At 43.0% G+C, this 20286-nt stretch overlaps 1 long non-coding RNA gene across 1 annotated transcript in view; it reads right to left on the bottom strand.

Annotated features, from left to right (window-relative positions):
• LOC141049106 (uncharacterized) overlaps nt 1–18655 on the bottom strand; it is a 67509-nt gene extending 48854 nt beyond the window's left edge. The window contains exons 1-2 of the long non-coding RNA XR_012220256.1: nt 18429–18655; nt 2234–2431 (exon numbers count right to left, since the gene is read on the bottom strand). This is a non-coding gene — a long non-coding RNA (uncharacterized lncRNA). The remainder of the gene's footprint in view (nt 1–2233; nt 2432–18428) is intronic.
• Nucleotides 18656–20286: the final 1631 nt, after the last annotated feature.

Here is a 20286-nt window from a genome sequence, read left to right as displayed (position 1 = left end):
ACATACCTTAGCCGTTTCACAACATTTTCTTGATAGTGCAAGAAACATCGGCAGCTCTGATCGGCGGTAAGATTATTACCGTTGATCAGCTGATTACCATCAGCTGTCAGCTTTACATTGGCTGGTTATCAAGAATAGAGATGTCCCCATGCCATTTTTTTTTTAATTAATAATTTTAAAAAATGGCATGAGGTCCCCCATTTTGACAACCATCCAAGCTAAAGCAAACCAGCACTGTGTTCCCCATTAACTATAATTTCTGTTGACCAACAAATATAAATTAATCATTTACTGTGGCTTTTCCCACAATTCATTCTATGTCCCACTTATGTGTAGTCTATTCTCCAAATTCATTATAAGTCCCTGTATAGCATCCTCTCCTACCCCCAATTAATTATAAGCTCATCATAGCGTCTTCACCAGCCCCAAACACATAAGAATAAATCTCTAAAGCATCCTCTCCCAAGATTTGCACTTATACATTAAGTGCATCTCATGGGAGAGAGTTAAATAGTTTAGGACTGGGTACTGTAACAGCCGTTCACATACACTTTATCTGACCCATAAAGTGTAAGTGAACGTGATACGGCTGTTACATAGTCCTACACCATATTCCTTTCTCCTGTGGCAGCTTGGTGAGTTCCGTAAGTTCTTCTCTCTTATTAGACCACATGTACACACAAAGTATAAACATTACTTGACAGAGTATCGAAAAATATTTTTACTTTATTTTAAGCTTGTAAATTTGCACTCTACATCTCAAGATATGTTGAACAAAGGAACTAAGCAAGGAAAGGCAAACCAGTATGTGTTGGAATTTATGTAAAAATGAAGCAAGACATCACCATCAAAAAGAGTCACTACAGTACAACACAAAGTTAGGACTTTTTGAATTGATCTGTAATATGGTGCCCGTGGCTTGCTATGGACCAACATCTGATCCCATGTGCTTCCAATCATATGCATGCTACTTTATATTATTCTAGAGGACAATATTGTGCTTGTAGGAATTGATTGAAGCCATACCATTTGTGTCATGTGCATGGAACCTTAAAGGGTATCTGTCAGCAGGTTTTTGCAGGTGTAATCTGAGGATAGCATGATTTAGGGTTTGAAAAACTGAATTTAGAGATGTGTCACTTATCAGGCTGTGCACTGTTTGCTTACAATGAAGGTTTTAGCAACATGATATTACCATTGCTGGAATAGGTTTTACAAGACAGCTAGATTGAGTACGCCCCCTCCTATAATAAGCAGCTCGCTGTCAATATACAATGTACATAGAGAGCTGTGATGTGGGCGGGGTTTGTTTTTTGAGCTCTGCTTCATGCTGCATCTAAGGATTCTGATTGTGTCACAACTGCTGCACCCAGTAAAGTAAGTGATACATCGTTGGAATAAGAGTATTTTTGCCTACCTTACACTGCTCTCAGATGAGGTAGCAAAAACCAATTGACAAATTCCCTTTAAATTAAATGATTGGAAGTTGACACTTTCCCTTGAATAGAAATCTGTTGTATATCCATCAAACCCAGGTAATAGTACGTTCTTGTTATCATGCCTCCTGGCTATACATTCAGCTCTTCTACAACGGCTCCAACTTCAAATATCTCGAAAACTCTGTGACCTACCTTGTTGCTGTGTTATAAACAACATAACAAGAAAAATTGCACCACAATTATGAAGGGCACTGGGTTGCACAAATTGTGTAATAGTGGAGGCAATTATATACAAAATGACCAATTATATTTCCCTATCTAGCTTAGTCATTATGTTTAGATAGCCATTTTCACCTAACAACCATAGTTATAGCTAGTAATTTCTTTAGTCTAATGTGTATTAGTGAAAGAATCATTTAATGCATGCAGGGCATCCACTGCAGAGCACAGTCTATCTTAATGACCATGTAAATACGAAGGGCAGATTTATCATTAGCAAGCTTGTACGTGTGCTTTGCAAGAGTTATGGAAAGTATTTGGCCTCCGAATTAACTCATACGTATGAAAACTAAAAGCAACCTCTCATTAGCTTTCAGCTTGTTTGCCGTGCCTTGTTTTAATTATTCCCTAGTGGGAGGTTCCAAGGATTGATATAAAACCTCCTTATTTGCATAATTTAAAAGCAACAGGTCATCATTTGCATACATACCTATTCAAAAATAATAGTAGTGATTTTATGGGGAGCGATGGAAACTATGAATTCACAGATTATTGCCATTTCCATGCTTGCTTACCTATAGTGATGTATATATTAGTGGAATGGAGAAGGTACTAATGTATGGTAAGAGCTACGAGCCTCTGTTGCATAGTCTGATGATTTTCACCATTACCAATTCATATGCAGGACAAGAGTTCAAGGAGATGCTGGTCTATAACTGAAAAATCTGAAATCTCGGTTCTCAATTTGCATAGATTTGAATGTTGATCGTTACCTGCAAATAAATTTGCATAATTTATTTCAATATTGAACTTAGTAATGAAACGGTGTAATATTTAGAAAAAAAATCTCTAAAACTTATTATTCCCATGCACTACACATAAATTATGGCATAACTTAAATACACAATGAATGCTTTCCAGATGAGAGGTACAAGGCATTGACCTAAACTGTCAACTGCTTTTTTCATATTACTTCATATTCTTAGCAGTGTGCTTGGTGATGTAAGACTTGCATACAGCAGCTCAAACATGGAAACCCAATCCATTAAGCTCATGGTGGATAGTTCTTGTGCCAATATTATACAAGAGAAGGTTTGGAGCTCTGCAGTTAATGAACCAGAAAAATATTGGTGACTAGAGATGAGCGACTTTGCCTTTTTTCGGGTCGAACAAAATCGGCCGCTTATCGTGAAAAGTCGAAGGCCGACTGAAACACAAAACCCAACGCAAGTCAATGGGGAAGAAAAGTCGGCAGTGAGTGGAGGACACGAAACACACCTACAGTGCCCATTTTAATGCCAAAAACATCAATTTTTATTACTTAAGCTTGTCAACCTTAATTTACTTTATAATAATAGTTAGGCATTGAAAACTGGGGGTTATTTGGCTAAAGTTGTGGCTCCAGATTTTTGTGGGCCCAGGGCCAAAGAATGTCAATGGACTCCTTTAACACATGCCACAATTCATGATCCTCTGATACGGCAGAGAAATAGCGGTATAGTACAATGAAAAATACTTCACTTCTTACATCACATGACTGATATCCATTTTAAATTCTCCAATAGCTCCAAAAGCGGACAGTATCTTACTCCATACAGTATTATGGCCACCGCATAGTACGCTATACAGAGTAATGAGGCCCATATATTTCTCCATACAGAATCATTGGTCCCATATAATGTTCCATACAGTATTTGATGAGCTCCACATAATGCTACAGTATATGCTGATCCGCATGGATGAAGCTCCACTGTCTTATGGGCCCAAATAATGCTCCATATATAATGGGCCCCATTTCTAATGCTCTAGTGTATAATGGGCCCTATATATCATTCTCCAGAGTATAGTGCTCCCCAAAAATTGCTGTCCCAACATTGAAAACAATCAAATAAGTCTCCTCACTAGAGAATCCCTGTACTAGTCTGGACTCCTCGTCATCCCCATCTTCCATCTCTCTGCACTTGGACTGTTTAGGCAGAGGGTGTACAGGCGTAATGTCATCGCGCTCTCTGACCAGAATGTCACTATCAGGAAACGCGGAAGACGCACGGCGGTGGAGCAGGGAGAGGTAAGTATTTCAACTTTGCAAGTGCTGTGATCCTAAGCAAGCAGTGGGGGCCACTCGTTGGTGACGGCACTGACACAGGGCCCCTCATAGTACGGCAGTGTTTCTGACGGCGGGTGGGCACCGGCAGAGACACTTTTGCGTACTATGAGGGGCCCTGTGCCAGTGCGGTCGCCCATGAGTATGCTCCCCCACCTGCTCAAGGAACCTGCACTTTCATCTGCATCTTCCTCTTTGTCACCGTGTAAGGTGGTATAGTATGCGGGAAGGGGAACCTGAGTTTCATCAGGGTCAGATTCTGGCTGTGTAGAGTGTGAGGGGAATTTAGTGGTCTGGGTCAATGTACCAGCAGAATCATCTAGCAGTGGCTGGGCATCAGTGCACTTGTAGCACCCCCAGGAGTACGGTCGCCACAGTGGCATTACCTTCCTCCTAGGGAGTGTGATGTCATGCTTGGGAGCAACTAAGGATCTCTCTAGCAGTTAAACCAACACACAACACAGTTCCCACTCCAGGCCAGCAGGGAGAGCTCTGAAATCTGACTGCTGAGGAGCTGCTCTCTGTGTTCAGGGGGAGGGAAGTTAGGGCAGTCTGAGAAGGGAAGGGGAAGTGTGTGGATGTGAGAAAGGGAGCTGGAGGATGAGCAGATATAAGGCTCACTTCTAGCTGGAGCGCATGGTCGGGATTCCGGTCTCTGAGTTTGTAGGGACACTGATGGTCCTGCAGCAGAAACCGGAGGAAGTAGCAGCTGTAAATGCTCTGTTCCCAACTAAGGCTCAGAGGCCCCAGCAGCGACTTGTGTGAGCCAGAAGGAAAAGGCTACGGCTGCCTGCCATACGAGAAAGTTTCGAAAGAGAGTCAACAGGGGGAACTTCAGTGAACTCAGTACTGTGAGCACCTCTGATAAGCGCTAGAACGGAGGCCACACTACCTATCTGCAGAGAGAGGATTCCTAATTTGCTTCCAGGCTGACCAACTCCTCCATCTGTACTCTGGGTCCTGTATGGCACTTACCAAGTACAGGTAAAGGAACTGCACGACTGTGTCTGTCATCTTTCTCCTGCGCCTGGCGCATGGCTCTGCTACATCCTGCACTGCACACCATCTACCAACTCTTTCATCTGCCCTGCGACTATGGCCCTACCTGTGCAGGGCTTCTACATCTTAGCTGCACCACAACATCTGTCCCAGAGAAGCGACACTGCAGCGCTGGTCAATCTGATCAGAAACCACAGGTGGAGTCACGTATCATTCACCTATAAACGTTATTCACCCCTTTGCATGGACACCCAGGCCCACGGACCGGGTCACCACTACCGTGACACATCCCTCTGAGACACCGGCCCGGTACCGATTTACCCCACTGCTCTGGCTGGCCACCCACACTCCATGTCAGATTCCTCTTGGACTGGGGAATTCACGATTTGACTTGATAACCCAGGCGTAGTACAGTTGTGGCCAAAAGTATTGACACCCCTGCAATTTTGTCAGATAATACTCAGTTTCTTCCTGAAAATTATTGAAATCACAAATTCTTTGGTATTATTATCTTCATTTAATTTGTCTTAAATGAAAAAACACAAAAGAGAATTAAGCAAAAAGCAAAACATTGATCATTTCACACAAAACTCCAAAAATGGGCCAGACAAAAATATTGGCACCCTCAGCCTAATACTTGGTTGCACAATCTTTAGCCAAGATAACTGCGACCAACCACTTCCGGTAACCATTAATGAGTTTCTTACAATGCTCTGCTGGAATTTTAGACCATTCTTCTTTGGCAAACTTCTTCAGGTCCCTGATATTAGAAGGGTGCCTTCTCCAAACTGCCATTTTTACATCTCTCCACAGGTGTTCTATGGGATTCAGGTCTGGATTCATTGCTGGCCACCATAGAAGTCTCCAGTGCTTTCTCTCAAACCATTTTTTAGTGCTTTTTGAAGTGTGTTTTGGGTCATTGTCCTGCTGGAAGACCCATGACCTCTGAGGGAGACCCAGCTTTCTCACACTGGGCCCTACATTATGCTGCAAAATTTGTTGGTAGTCTTTAGACTTCATAATGCCATGCACACGGTCAAGCAGTCCAGTGCCAGAGGCAGCAAAGCAACCCCAAAACATCAGGGTACCTCCGCCATGTTTGACTGTAGGGACCATGTTTTTTTCTTTGAATGCCTCCTTTTTTCTCCTATAAACTCTATGTTGATGCCTTTGCCCAAACAGCACTACTTTTGTCTCATCTGACCAGAGAACATTCTTCCAAAACGTTTTAGGCTTTTTCAGGTAAGTTTTGGCAAACTCCAGCCTGGCTTTTTTAATGTCTCGGGGTAAGAAGTGGGGTCTTCCTGGGTCTCCTACCATACAGTCCCTTTTCATTCAGACACCGACGGATAGTACGGGTTGACACTGTTGTACCCTCGGACTGCAGGGCAGCTTGAACTTGTTTGGATGTTAGTCGAGGTTCTTTATCCAACATCCACACAATCTTGCGCTGAAATCTCTTGTCAATTTTTCTTTTCCGTCCACATCTAGGGAGGTTAGCCACAGTGCCATGGGCTTTAAACTTCTTGATGACACTGCGCCTGGTAGACACAGGAACATTCAGGTCCTTGGAGATGGACTTGTAGCCTTGAGATTGCTCATGCTTCCTCACAATTTTGTTTCTCAAGTCCTCAGACAGTTCTTTGGTCTTCTTTCTTTTCTCCATGCTCAATGTGGTACACACAAGGACACAGGACAGAGGTTGAGTCAACTTTAATCCATGTCAACTGGCTGCAAGTGTGATTTAGTTATTGCCAACACCTGTTAGGTGTCACAGGTAAGTTACAGGTGCTGTTAATTACACAAATTAGAGAAGCGTCACATGATTTTTCGAACAGTTCCAATACTTTTGTCCACCCTCTTTTTTATGTTTGGTGTGGAATTATATCCAATTTGGCTTTAGGACAATTCTTTTTGTGTTTTTTTCATTTAAGACAAATTAAATGAAGATAATAATAACAAAGAATTTGTGTTTGCAATAATTTTTAGGAAGAAACTGAGTATTATCTGACAAAATTGCAGGGGTGTCAATACTTTTGGCCACAACTGTATGTGAAAAGAGCTCCATGGAGTAATCTGTAGTGTGGCCTGCCGCATCCTTCACTTTTGGTAGGGGTGAAGGGCACAAGGAAAGGTGTTGTTCCTGACCAGGAGCCTCCACTGACGACTCAGTGCTTTTATTTTTTGAAACTTCAGAAGAGGAGGTGATAGAGCTGGAGGCTGTGTCAGCAACGTAAGCCAAAACTTGTTCCTGAAGCTCTGGCTTTAAAAGCAGTTTACCTACTCCCAGAAAAGGGAGCCTTCGAGGCCTTGTGGAGCCAGACGATGACACAGGCTCAACACCTCCTGCCTTAGGTGCTATTGTGCTTTTGCCACTACCAGCAGATGCACCACCACCCCCACCACCATCAGTACCAGCTGGCAACCCCCGCCCACTTCCACGGCCTCTTCCACCATACTTCCTCATTTTTGGAAAAATATACCACCAGCTATATGGTACTGTAAAACAAGGCACAAGGTGTATATAGTATTGTGGAGAATTTGAATCTCCCTAGAGATTTTAAGAGGCTGAGCTATTATCTCAGGCCCACTATACATTACACCTCAATTTAACAGGCTGAAATAGGCTGGTGTATGACAAAGTACAAGGTGTATATAGTATTGTGGAGAATTTGAATCTCCCTAGAGATTTTAGGAGACTGACAATGATGCTCTCAGTCCAAGTATGGAAGCAGGCAGCCTAATAAGCAGAACTTCTGCACACAAAAGTGTGGAAAAATGAACATTTGGTAACTGTGCAGAAAAGAGGAAGAAAAGTATTTTTGCTTTTAAAAAAGCAGTTTGCACAGCAGTGTGCAAACAGCAATGCAGCTATCAGGGAGCCTTATAAGACAGCCTAATAACCAACAGAGCTGATGCACAAAAAATATAGCCTCCCCTGTCACTGCACACAAACTGTTGTGTTGTACAGTGGAAATCGCTAACAGCAGAAGCAGTTTTGTTGCTCTTCTTCCCTGCCTAACGCTCTCCCTTATTCAGAATCAGCAGCTGCAACCTCTCCCTAATGCTAATATCGGCAGAAGTAAGATGGCGGTCGGCGTGCACGCCATTTTATAGCCCCTGTGATGCCACACAAAGCAAGCCAATCACTTGCATGCCCTTCTCAAAGATGGTGGTGACCGATGCCCATGTCATCGCGTTGCCCACATTGTGCGTCCTCCATCATTGGCAGAAAAAGGGCGCTGGAAGCATCATTTGAAACGCGACTTTGGCGCTCTGGTCGCCGACCTCGTGGCCGACCTCACGCTATGGTCGGGTTTCGTTTCATGAAACCCGACTTCAGCGAAAGTCAGCGACTTATGAATTTGACCGACCCGTTTCGCTCAACTCGGTGACTTTTATAGACTATGCGCCTCAGCATTTGGCAACTTCACTCTGTAACTTTACATAGTTTGCTGCCTCATGACTAAGTTGTTCTAGTTCCTAAATGCAATGTATTCAAACCAAAGGACAAGTTTATTCTTTCAAGACCCATAAGATGCACTGGTTTTTATACACCTGTAGCTGGTGATTAAATCTGCATGGGCTGTATGATACACCTTTTCCATTGCAGAGCAGGCAGAAATTGATATCTCAGTTATTGATGATGATCACACCTCTCCTATCACAGGTATATTGTAGAAGATTACAGTTCAGTTTCCCTAACTGTATACTTATTTTCTGTTATTTTTAGATCATTTAGGAGAATGTAGTCATAAGGATAATCAGTTTCACTCTAGCAGGCAGAGATTATATTTGAAACACAAAAAGAAAACACAGAATGACAAATGTGCAAAAATACCCTTCAGTAAAAAATATGACAGTAGCCAGCAAGTGCTGGTAAAAAGATAACAAATAAAGGGTATTTAGTCAATACGATTTTTTGCAAAAAAATGTATACCAAGCCACTCTACCTCGCCAAGGTAACCCTTTTTGGAGCAGTCCCTATCTAATGTATTTAAAACCTGAACATATGAACAGTGTTTAAATGAACAGGATTCAGACAGGCGCTTCCTAGTATGGGCACGTGGTGTAAGATGGATCTTTATGTGCATGTCACACAAGAGAGGGGTGGGGTCTCTCAAACCATGCATAAGCAAGGAAAAAATGGATTAAAAACACATGTGACATGCACAAAGGTGAACAAGTCGGTCGGACAGTGTTAACACCACCCACTGACAAACACAAAAAGAAAACACAGAATGACAAAAGTGCAAAAGTACCCTTCAGTAAAAAATGTGACAGTAGCCAGCAAGTGCTGATAAAAAGATAACAAATACAGGGTATTTAGGCAATACGAGTGTCTTGGTATACTTTTTTTTGCAAAAAAAGTATTGACTAAATACCCTTTATTTGCTATCTTTTTACCAGCACTTGCTGGCTACTGTCATATTTTTTACTGCAGGGTATTTTTGCACATTTGTCATTCTGTGTTTTCTTTTTGTGTTTCAGTCAGTGGGTGGTGTGAACACTGTCCGACCGACTTGTTCACATTTGTGCATGTCACATGTGTTTTTAATCCATTTTTTCCTTGCTTATGCATGGTTTGAGAGACCCCACCCCTCTCGTGTGACATGCACATAAAGAGCGGTCTTACACCACGTGCCCATACTAGGAAGCGCCTGACTGAATCCTGTTCATTTAGACACTGTTCATATGTTCAGGTTTTAAATACATTAGATAGGGACTGCTCCAATAAGGGTTACCTTGACAAGGTGGAGTGGTTTGGTATACATTTTTTTGCAAAAAAACGTATTGACTAAATACTCTTTATTTGTTATCTTTTTACCAGCACTTGCTGGCTACTGTCATATTTTTTACTGAAGGGTACTTTTGCTCATTTGTCTGTGTTTTCTTTTTGTGTTTCAGTCAGTGGGTGGTGTGAACACTGTCCGACCGACTTGTTCACATTTGTGCATGTCACAAGTGTTTTTAAGAGATTATATTTGGGAGCAACTCATGTGAAGTTACGCTGATGCAGCATGGGATTGGTAGTAGGAAGGATTTAAAGGAATAAAGTGCAGTAAAGAAGGTGTCTGAAGGGAAGCAATTTGTTATGGACTGATGGACTGTTTTAGTCATAAGCATCTGCATCAGTCATCATAATATATAAAACAAGAGAGGACGCTATGTATAAAGGGGCAAAACTATATACAGTTGTGCTCAAAAGTTTACATTACCCGGCAGAAAAATTCTTGGCCTTTTTTTCGGAGAATATGAATGATAACACCAAAACTTTTTCTCCACTCATGGGTAGTGGTTGGGTGAAGTCATTTATTGTCAAACTACTGTGTTTTCTCTTTTTAAATCATAATGACAACGAAAAACATCCAAATGACCCTGATCAAAAGTTCACATATCCCATTTCTTAATACCATGTATTGCCCCCTCTAACATCAATGACAGCTTAAAGTCTTTTGTGGTAGTTGTAGATGAGGTTCTTTGTTTTCTCAGATGGTAAAGCTGCCCACTCTTCTTGGCAAAAAGCCTCCAGTTCCTGTAAATTCCTGGGCTGTCTAGCCTGAAGTGGCTCAATGATATTGAGGTCAGGAGCCTGAGATCATCACTCCAGAAGCTTCACTTTGTTCTGCTGTAGCAAATGATAAGTCGACTTGGCCTTGTGTTTTGGATCATTGTCATGTTGGAATGTCCAGGTACGTGCCATGTTTAACTTCCTGGCTGATGATTTCAAATTTGCCTACAGTATTTGCTGATAACATTCTGCATTCATCTTTCCTTCAACTTTGACCAAGTTTCCTGTGCCTTTGAGGCTCACACATACCCAAAACATCAGCCATCCACCTCCGTGCTTTACAGTAGGAATGGTGTTCCTTTCATCATAGGCCTTGTTGACCTCTCTCCAAATGTAGTGTTTATGGTTGTGGCCAAAAAGTTCAATTTTGATCTCATCACTCCAAATTACCTTGTTGCAGAAGTTTTGAGGCTTATCTCTGTGCAGTTTTGCGTATTGTAGGCAAGATCCTTTTTGGCATTTGCGCAGTAATGGTTTTCTTCTGGTGACTCGACCACGCAGCCCATTTTTCTTCAAGTGCCTCCTTATTGTGCATCTTGAAACAGCCAAGCCGCTAGCTTTCAGAGAGTCAGGCATTTCAGCTTGTTATTTGTGGGTTTTTCTTTGCATCCAAAACAATTTTCCTGGCAGTTGTGAACAAAATTTTTGTTGGTCTACCTGACCGTGGTTTTGTTTTTACAGAGTCCCTGATTTTCCATTTGCTAATCACAGTTTGAACGCTGCTGACTGGCATTATCAATTCCTTGGATATCTTTTTTCATCCCTTTCCCATATTTTACAGTTCAACTACCTTTTCCAGTAGATCCATTGACAATTCTTTTGCTTTCCCCATGACTCACAATCCAGAAACGTCAGTGGCTGGATGAAAGATGCAAGAATCTTAAAATCGTAGAGTTGGAAGGGACCTCCTGGGCCATCTGGTCCAACCCCCTGCTCAAAGCAGGATTCGCTAAATCATCCCACACAGATATCTGTCCAGCCTCTGTTTCAAGACTTCTATTGAAAGAGGAAAAAACACTGTGTGCACAACTGTGGTGGTGCCGAGGTAGGTTCCCAAACCATATATAGTATAATGAAAACCTGGCACTCAACTTAAATGCTTAAATGGAACAGGTTATTTGTAGTACCAAACAAAACGTTTCTGTCAGTTCAGACCTTCATCAGTTACGTGCTCAAAGATTGTCTGTACTTTGATTGGAGGGCGCTTTTTGTATGTCCCTGTAAAGCCAAATGTCAGTGTGCTGCTGGAGTGCAGTTAAGTCTTATCTGTCTGGCAGGGAAAGTGCAAGCCTGGTCCTCCTGGACTCTGTGCATTTTTCCCTGTTAAAAACCATTCTGTTAGTTGCTGCCCACTTCTCCAGTTTATTTATATCTTTTTGAATCCTCTCTCTCTCTTCTCTAGTATTAGCTATCCCTCCTAGCTTTGTGTCATCAGCAAATTTAATCAGTTTACCCTCAATTCCTTCATCTAAATCATTGATAAAGATGTTGAACAATACAGGGCCCAGGACAGAGCCCTGTGATACCCCACTTGAGACATTCTTCCAACTGGATGTGCAGCCATTTACGACCACTCTTTGGGTCCGATCAGTAAGCCAGTTATGAATCCACCTAACAGTTGCCTGGTCCATTCCATACTTAGTCATTTTTTCAATAAGGATTGTGTGAGATACGAGGGGTGATCCAAAAGTAATGATAATCGGTTATTTCTATTGCACACAGTAATTAAAATAAAATGTTTTCTTCTCTCTTAGGTACCCACTAGTCCAGGAAAAAAAAATCACTTAAATAGGCCACGATTCCCTACTACAGTACTAGCTACATTCATTTGAATATGAACTGCCAAGGAGTGAACATCAAAATGGAAAAAAACGAGCTCAGAGCTGTCATCAAATACCTCTGCTTGAAAAAAATGTCTACCAAAGACATACACAGCGACTTGATAGAAACATTGGGGGACTCTTCTCCACCATATTCCACAGTTGCACTCTGGGCCAAGGAATTTAAGCTGGGAAGAACATCGACGGAAGATGAACATCGCGAAGGACACCCATCCACGTCCCTCAATGAAGAAAACGTGAAAAAAGTTGAAGAAGTTGTGTTGGCAGATCGAAGAATGACTATCAGGCATGTAGCTGAGGTCACAGGGATCTCATATGGCAGTATTCAAAGAATCCTTGCAAAAGAATTGCATATGAAAAAGGTCTCCGTGCGTTGGTTGCCAAAAATGTTAACCGACGAGCAAAAGAAGAAACGAATTGACGTTTCAATAGCAAATCTCGAAAAGTTCCAAGCAGACAAGGAGAATTTTTTGTCACTTTTTTGACCATGGATGAGACCTGGATCCACCACTTTGATCCCGAAACTAAACAATTGATGACATGGAAACGAGCCGACAAACCGACGCCGAAGAAATTCAAAGTGTCAAGCTCAGCAGGGAAGGTTATGGCGTCCATTTTTTGGGACGCTGAAGGAATTATTATGGTGCACTTTTTGGAGAAGGGAGCAACTATTACGGGCTCCTACTACGCAGAACAAATAAGAAGATTGCGGGAGGCTATCAAGGAGAAAAGGCGCGGCAAACTGCGGGCTGGAGTGCTGTTTCACCAAGATAACGCACCGGCTCACAAAGCTGCAGTTGCCATGGCTACCATTCAAGAAGCGGGCTTTGAACTGGTGGAACACCCCCCCATTCGCCAGATCTAGCCCCCAGTGACTTCTTTCTCTTTCCTCGGCTCAAGGAACACCTCCGGGGCAAGAAATTTGATGACAATAGCGACGTGATAACCGCTGTTGGGGAGATTTTTGAGGGTCAAGATCAAGAATTTTTTTCGAAGGGAATTCTAAGTTTAGAAAAGAGATGGACTAAATGTATAGACTTGTTAGGAGACTATATAGAAAAATAAAAAAATTTTTTGACTATATTCATTGTGTTTATCATTGATTATCATTACTTTTTGATCGCCCCTCGTACTTTGTCAAATGCTTTGCTGAAGTCAAGATATACTATATCTACAGCATTTCCTTGATCCACCCAATCAGTGATTCTGTCATAGAAGGAAATTAAGTTAGTCTGACATGACTTATTAGTTACAAACCCATGCTGACTCTGTTTAATCACTTCATTCTTATCCAGGTACTGACATACATGTTGTTTAATAATTTGTTCAAAGATCTTTCCTGGTATAGAAGTCAGACTCACCGGCCTATAGTTGCCTGGGTCCACCTTCTTCCCCTTTTTGAAGATAGGAACAACATTTGCTCTTCTCCAGTCTTTCTGGATCTGCCTGGATCTCAGAAACTCACTCAGCTTTTATGCACACACACTCAGTACAAGCAAACAGGTCACAGGTGAGGATGCTACCTTTAGTAGCCATTTAAACCCATTTGTGTCAACTTCTGTGCATATTATCAGGCCAAAATCACCAGGGTATGTAAACTTTTGATCAGATTCATTTGGATGTTTTGGGTTGTCATTATGATTTTAAAAGAGAAAACACAGTAGTTTGACAATAAATGGCTTCACTCAACCACTAACCATGACTGGAGAAAAAGGTTTGGTGTTAGGCTACTTTCACACATCCGCACATCCGTCGGGGAGATTCCGGCGGTGTGTGGCGAAAAGCCGGACGGCCGGAAGCGGAGGCAGCGGAAGTAGCTGCGGCGCAACTTATGGCGGACTCGGCAGTCGTCACCGCAGTACCGGGGAAGACCACTTTTCGAGAGAGAGAGAGAGAGAGAGAGAGATATCCGGGCATGCGCAGAGGAGGAAAACTGCAAGCGGTGGCCGGATCTGGTAAAAGCCTGATCTGGCTGCCGGACGTTACCATTGCCTTTCATTGGCCCACAGAGCCGGAAGTGCCGCATGCGTGCATGTCCGGCTTTTTTCGACGGACAAAAAAAACATTGCAGCACGGGTTCTGTCCGGCCGCTGGACAGCAGATTTCAGCCGGATCCGGTAAAAACCGGAACAAACGGAAGCACATGCGGAGCGATCCGGCTCATGTGCTATTCAATGACAAAAAAACGCATCCAGCTGAAAAAAAAAAATGGATCCGTTTCTTTACACACATGCCGGATTGCGCCTGATGGCAAAATCCAGATGTGTGAAAGAGGCCTTATTCATATTCTCTGTAAAAGGCCAAGAAACCTAAACTTCTGCCGGGGTATGTAAACTTTTGAGCACAACTGTAATTAGACAGGGCTTTACACATAATAAGAGATGTAACTACACATAATTAGAGAGAAAACACCAAAACCAGACAGTCATAAGGTCAAAAGGGATAATAGTAGCTTTATTATATTAAAATGTTTACTGACAAACAGACAAAATAGGGCTAGAAGATGGAACCTGATGATTCCAACATCATAAAAATAGGCCCAGAGTGGGTATGTCCAGAGAAAAAGTGTACAAAGGACAATAGTAATCAAGGTATTGATACTTAGGGATAATATCCATACATCAGATGTCCCCTTTATACATAGGTAATAGCAATATATAACACGGCAAAAAATAGCCCAGATATTGTACCGGAGACGGACCAAAGTAAAGCTACATCCATAGCAAAAGTATCATAATTGCGTGATGATGTGTTTAAATACCTTGTATATAATAGAACACCTTCCTGGACATACCCACCCGCCCCGACGCGTGTTTCGGCGGTGCCTTACTCAAGGCCTAAAACCTATGAAAGATCATAACTCCTTTCTGAGATGTCATAGGACAGCGATTCTGGTGCTATCGGATCCTACCAGGCCCCTGCTACTCATAGAGACTAAACACAATTTTGCTACCTAGCTGCTAGTGGCTGTTCTATGTAGCTCCCTTCACATGTGTGTTAAAATGACTCAAGATCCAGGCAGGCACTTACACTGTTCTGAGGATCTCTGAAATATATACATTGTACAGCTAGAATGTATAGTATTTCCATAACTCCTTTATGAAATCCTAGCTCGCTGAACAAAGGACTCAGGCTCCATGACTTGGATCCACAAGGGGTCTTCCTGTAGAAGGTTGCATACCAGCTAGCAAGGAGGAGGGTGAATCCCTTTGTTTGAAGCTGACCAGGTGTCATGTTACCACAGTGTGTGCTGCATGAGTTTTTATAATTCCATGCCCAATAGTATACAGATGATTGACATGGACTTATGTCTCCAATATTCTCCACAGCTGGTTTTAAATATTTGCAGGGATGAAAAATGTAATAAAAACACTGCACCTTGATAAAATACAAAAAAAGCTTCCTGGCTTGCTACGTTTGCACAATAACCCGAAGCTAGAATGCAGCCTGGTCTATAATAAAGTACATTGGAGGAACTGATCTCTTGGATCAAGTTCTGTAGCTTTATAGATTGCTTTAAAGCATAACACAAATCTATGGATTATTATACAAATCACCCATTAAGCTTTCAAATGTGCAGGGTACTCTCAATCCTGAAGCCCTGTGTTGTCATGCTCAGGCAAAGATAAGGACCACATGTTGGGTATTTATAACACCTAAAAGCATCATCATAAGTAGCTGTTTTTTTACAGTGGCACAAGCAGGGCACCACAAATGAAGTACTAAAATGTCATCTGTAGAAAATTTGCAATTTTCATTTAATGAGACAGAATTCTTACATAAGTTTTGTAAAAAAAAAAACACCTGACTTACATTCCTTCAACCATATTTATTTTGCATTTCGGACAAAACAAAGAGTGTGGCATGTCCGAGCAGGGGGTGTAGTATGTTTGGAAAAGAGTTTAAGGGGTACTCCAAGGAGATAAAACATTTTTGTGCTGTCCCTGCCCTCATAAACTATAAGATGCCCAGTGAACTTGAAATATCTGTATAACTCTTGTAACTTTGTGTGACAGCAGCTGTTCCTCACTGCTCTACCATCCCATCTGGGTCATTACCTCACAAACCAGTGTTCAGCTCCCCACTGTAACAGCCCGTCTGAGAAGAGGGAGCATGGCCATACCCCCTGTTCTATGCAGAGAAACAGCTATTATAAGGAGAGTGACTGATAGGCATGGGCTGCACACTGCTGTCATGTCCCTGTCTCTCTGTCTTCAGGTGAGGGGAGGTGACGGAAGCATGGCCTGTTCCCTGCTAGTAGCCATGCAGTTAAGGAGACATTATCAAGGACCTGGCTGCTGCTAGAGGCCAGAGGCCATGCCCACACCATGCCCCCTCACCACGAACTGCAGACAGGAAGACATCAGTTGGCTGTTGTGACGGCAGCTGCTCCTCACTGGTCACCCCTCCCTCTGGGACATTATAGTAAAGTAAAAAAAAAAAAAACACTATGGTCTATGAAAAAAAATTGCAACTGACAAAAGTAATTTTCAAGTTAACGTTTTCAAGTTTTACTGAATATCAACTAAAGAAAATCAGACATTGCTTCTGAATTGCGGTTCAACAGAAAAAAATGAGCTATTAGAAGTGGTCTGGACAAAAATGGTGCTGAAAAATTTCATGAAACAGCCGGAAGTGGAGAACGGGAGAAGAACAGTAGTGGCTCTGCTACCAAAGCCCCTGCGGCAGAGGGGGGCCCGTGACTAGTTGTTGGACCAAGTGAGGTGAGTTTATCTAAAGCCTCTATCCTCAGGTGTACATGGAGGAGACCTCAGTCCCTAACCCCCAAGAGAGCTGAGCAGATAGCAGGGGTGGTAGAAGAGAAAAGGCAGAGGGAGAGGAAGATCTTGGTGTAGTTACTGCATCAGGGGTAGGAGAGCCATGTCCGGCCAGATGACAAGCGGCCTTGTCCTCCGCTTCAATCCAACCCAAGGGTATGGGTTTATAAGAGAGGCCTGCACCAGACACAATGTCTACTTCAATGTGGGGGTCAGTCCAATTTCACATGCCTCAGCAAGAGTGGGGCTGTGTGCTCTTTATTAAAGAGGACTGGCCTAGAGGATATTACACGTTGGCTGTCACCATGTCCTCTTTGGAAAAGGGCTATCAGGTGGCGTCGACACAGAAAGTTGAACAGTCGCAGGCAAAGGCTGCTCTCCCTATCAAAGAGGACTCCCCTTTGCCCCAGAATCCAGAAGTTTAGCAGAAGCGAGAGAGGCTCCGTTTAATCCCCTGAGCCCCATACTCCTTGGAGAAAGTGCCTGGAAAGCAAGTGGACGGTCATCATCCAGTGAGTCCTCCAACACAACCATAATCATCCACCAGGGTCAGGGAGCGCCCCCCCATGTCAGGGAGACCGGGGTCCAAGAGGCCTGGGTATGATCACGGCCGCAAGTGAAGATGCGGCTCAAGAAAAAGAAGGAATTATTCCACATTCCTGAGGGCAGGAGGTGCTAATAAGTGACGGGGATCCTGCTGTCGGCCAGGACGGCCAGAAAAGTTGTGTTTTTTCCCCTCCCAGTTTGTTTTTGAGCACGAATGCACATTCTCCTGCTGTATTAATGGACTTTGAAATCTCAAAGGACACAAGACCCTTTTTGTCACTATGGACTATGCTACCAAAAAGAAATATTACCAGCAAAAGGGGGAGTAACTGGATGACCTGATGATCCAGCCAGGTCAGGACTATATGGACTGTATTGATTATACCCTTGTTATAAAAGACGAATGAAGGATCATATGAACTGTCATCATGGACTGATGAGCCATTGTTGTGTGGGCCTAAAGCCATTGTTATAGATAATCATGGACACATATGGATGCTAGTTGTGCGGTTCTGACCAAGAAAACTGCTCTTGTTTAAGCAAAAGTACAGGAGATGAACTTGAGATATGCACATGGGCTGTTTGGCAATGGACTGTTACCGGTATCTCGAGATTGGTGCCGGGACAATCGGGCACATCACACCTGCAGGCCTGCAGCGGAAGATAGACGTGGATTCTCAAAGGAGGAGGATGATGGAATCCGGGTGCGCTGCCATTGGTGTACAGGGATTCCTACAGGTAGTGGAGACAGAAGGAAAAAATACTCTAACAGGAACGAGTGCTAGGGCTGAAGCTATGTCTGGTACCTGAGGGAAAGACTGTAACCTGTTGTGCCCTAGCCCACATTCTCCACTGTAATGCCTGTGAACTTTTTAGCTATTGTAGAGTGAGTGAGATGATTGCACCAATAATCTGCCCCAATAAGCTCACCATCTTGTGGACTTGTCGTCTTGGAGACCAGGCTGAAGACAGGACAAGAGGAGGTTTCTTCAGTCTCTACAGTGGCGTCAAGGCAGTGGCATCTGCCAAGTCTCCACAATCCACCAACCAGGTGGAGGAACTCCAGTTGGTCCTTGAATTCTTTGGAGTGTCAACATACAGAGTGACTTCCCAATGCCCAGTTCCTGGTACTACGTCAGCTTCGTCCTCTGCTTAGGATGGCTTAATGGAAAGAAGCATACTAGTTTTGAAGATTAAAAACACACATGTGACATGCACAAATGCGAACAAGTCTGTTAGACAATGTTCACACCACCCTGACTGAAACACAGACCCCACCCCTCTCTTGTGTGACATGCACATAAGGAGCTGTCTTGCACCTCGCGCCCATACTAGAAAGTGCCTGTCTTAATCCTGCTCATTTAGACACTGTTCATATGTTCAGGTTTTAAATACATTAGATAGGGACTGCTTCAATACGGGTTACCTTGACGAGGTGGAGCAGCTTGGCATACTTTTTTTTGCAAAAAAACATAACGACTAAATACCCTGTATTTGTTATTACCTTTTATCAGCACTTGCTGACTACTGTCATATTTCTTACTGCAAGGTATTTTTGCACATTTGTCATTCTGTGCTTTTAGTTTTGAAGATGGTGAGAGGTGACACTTTTTTTCTAGTGGACATAAGAAGTCCTGGTCCTTAAAAGAAGTCGTGGGAGTCTGTTAAGAGGTGTTGAGCTCCAAATTCTCTGCAGAGAGTCCTTACAGGTTTATTCAAGAGGGGGTGTAAGGGAGTGTACTGTAGAGCTTTTGCTGGTGCCTCTGCATTGTGTCACCTTATCCCTCCATGCAGGTACGCCAGCTTACTCACTGCCCTGGCCCTCGGCATGACCCCTGAAACGATCCCCGGTGTGCTCCTGCTTCCTGTGTGCAAGCCGCAGTTGTGGCAGCACTCCTACTGTGCAAGCTCCCCTGATCTTAAAGGGGCAGTGTGCGCATATAGTAAATGCTATCAGCTTATGTGTGGCCAGTCCTGTATCTGAAGTCCCCTGATCCAAGTGTGACCAGTCCTATATCCATAGTCCCCTGGTCCCCGAGTGGCCAGTGCCTGAACCTAGTCCCCGGGACGAGTTGGGATATGTAACCACTCTGTAGAGGTGTCAGAACTTACTAGTCTGAACAGAGACCTAGCTCTTATCAGTGTCAGAGTACCTGCCTCCTGGAGTCAACAGCTACAGTACCGGACTTTGCCCAGGAGTGGTACATGGTGGCTATCTGCCACACAAGCCTGACCTCACTACTAGAGGCATCATTCAACACCAAGGTAGCTATTTAGTTGTGACCCTTCCTGGGTACGTCCAGCCCTGTGGAACAGTGGGTCCACAAATTCACATGCAACGTGGTTCGGTGTAACACTCTACTGTATTATCTATCTATCTAACACATAGGATAATTCTCAGATCAAATTTCTTTTTTAAGCTAACGACTTTAAAGCACGCGCAAAGAGCTGGACATATACGCTACACTCCCTGACAGAAGTTATGCCACTTATCCATGCTATGTAAATAAAAGCTTATAACCTGACGTTAAATTCATCCATTGGTTGTATAAATTATTCTTTTGAAAAGCTGAAACTTTCCAAAATGTGCTTTAGGTTAAGAAAATAAATTGCCATCAAAGCACAAATATTAATCATTTAAAGACACAGAATGGTCAGATTTTGGCAAGACAAAATTTTTGTTGCCTGGTCATATAATGCACCCAATCCTAGTATACATACTCACCTGTGCTCAGTAAATGATCAGTTAATTAGTGGGTGTGTATAAAAAGAAACCCAGCACCCCAGA

This window comes from Dendrobates tinctorius, unplaced genomic scaffold (genome assembly GCF_039654945.1).
Source record: "Dendrobates tinctorius isolate UK_male_01 unplaced genomic scaffold, ASM3965494v1 ptg000143l, whole genome shotgun sequence".
Taxonomy (NCBI): Eukaryota; Metazoa; Chordata; class Amphibia; order Anura; family Dendrobatidae; genus Dendrobates; species Dendrobates tinctorius.
Note: the sequence above shows the minus strand (reverse complement) of the source record. Positions and strands in the feature narration are given on the sequence as shown.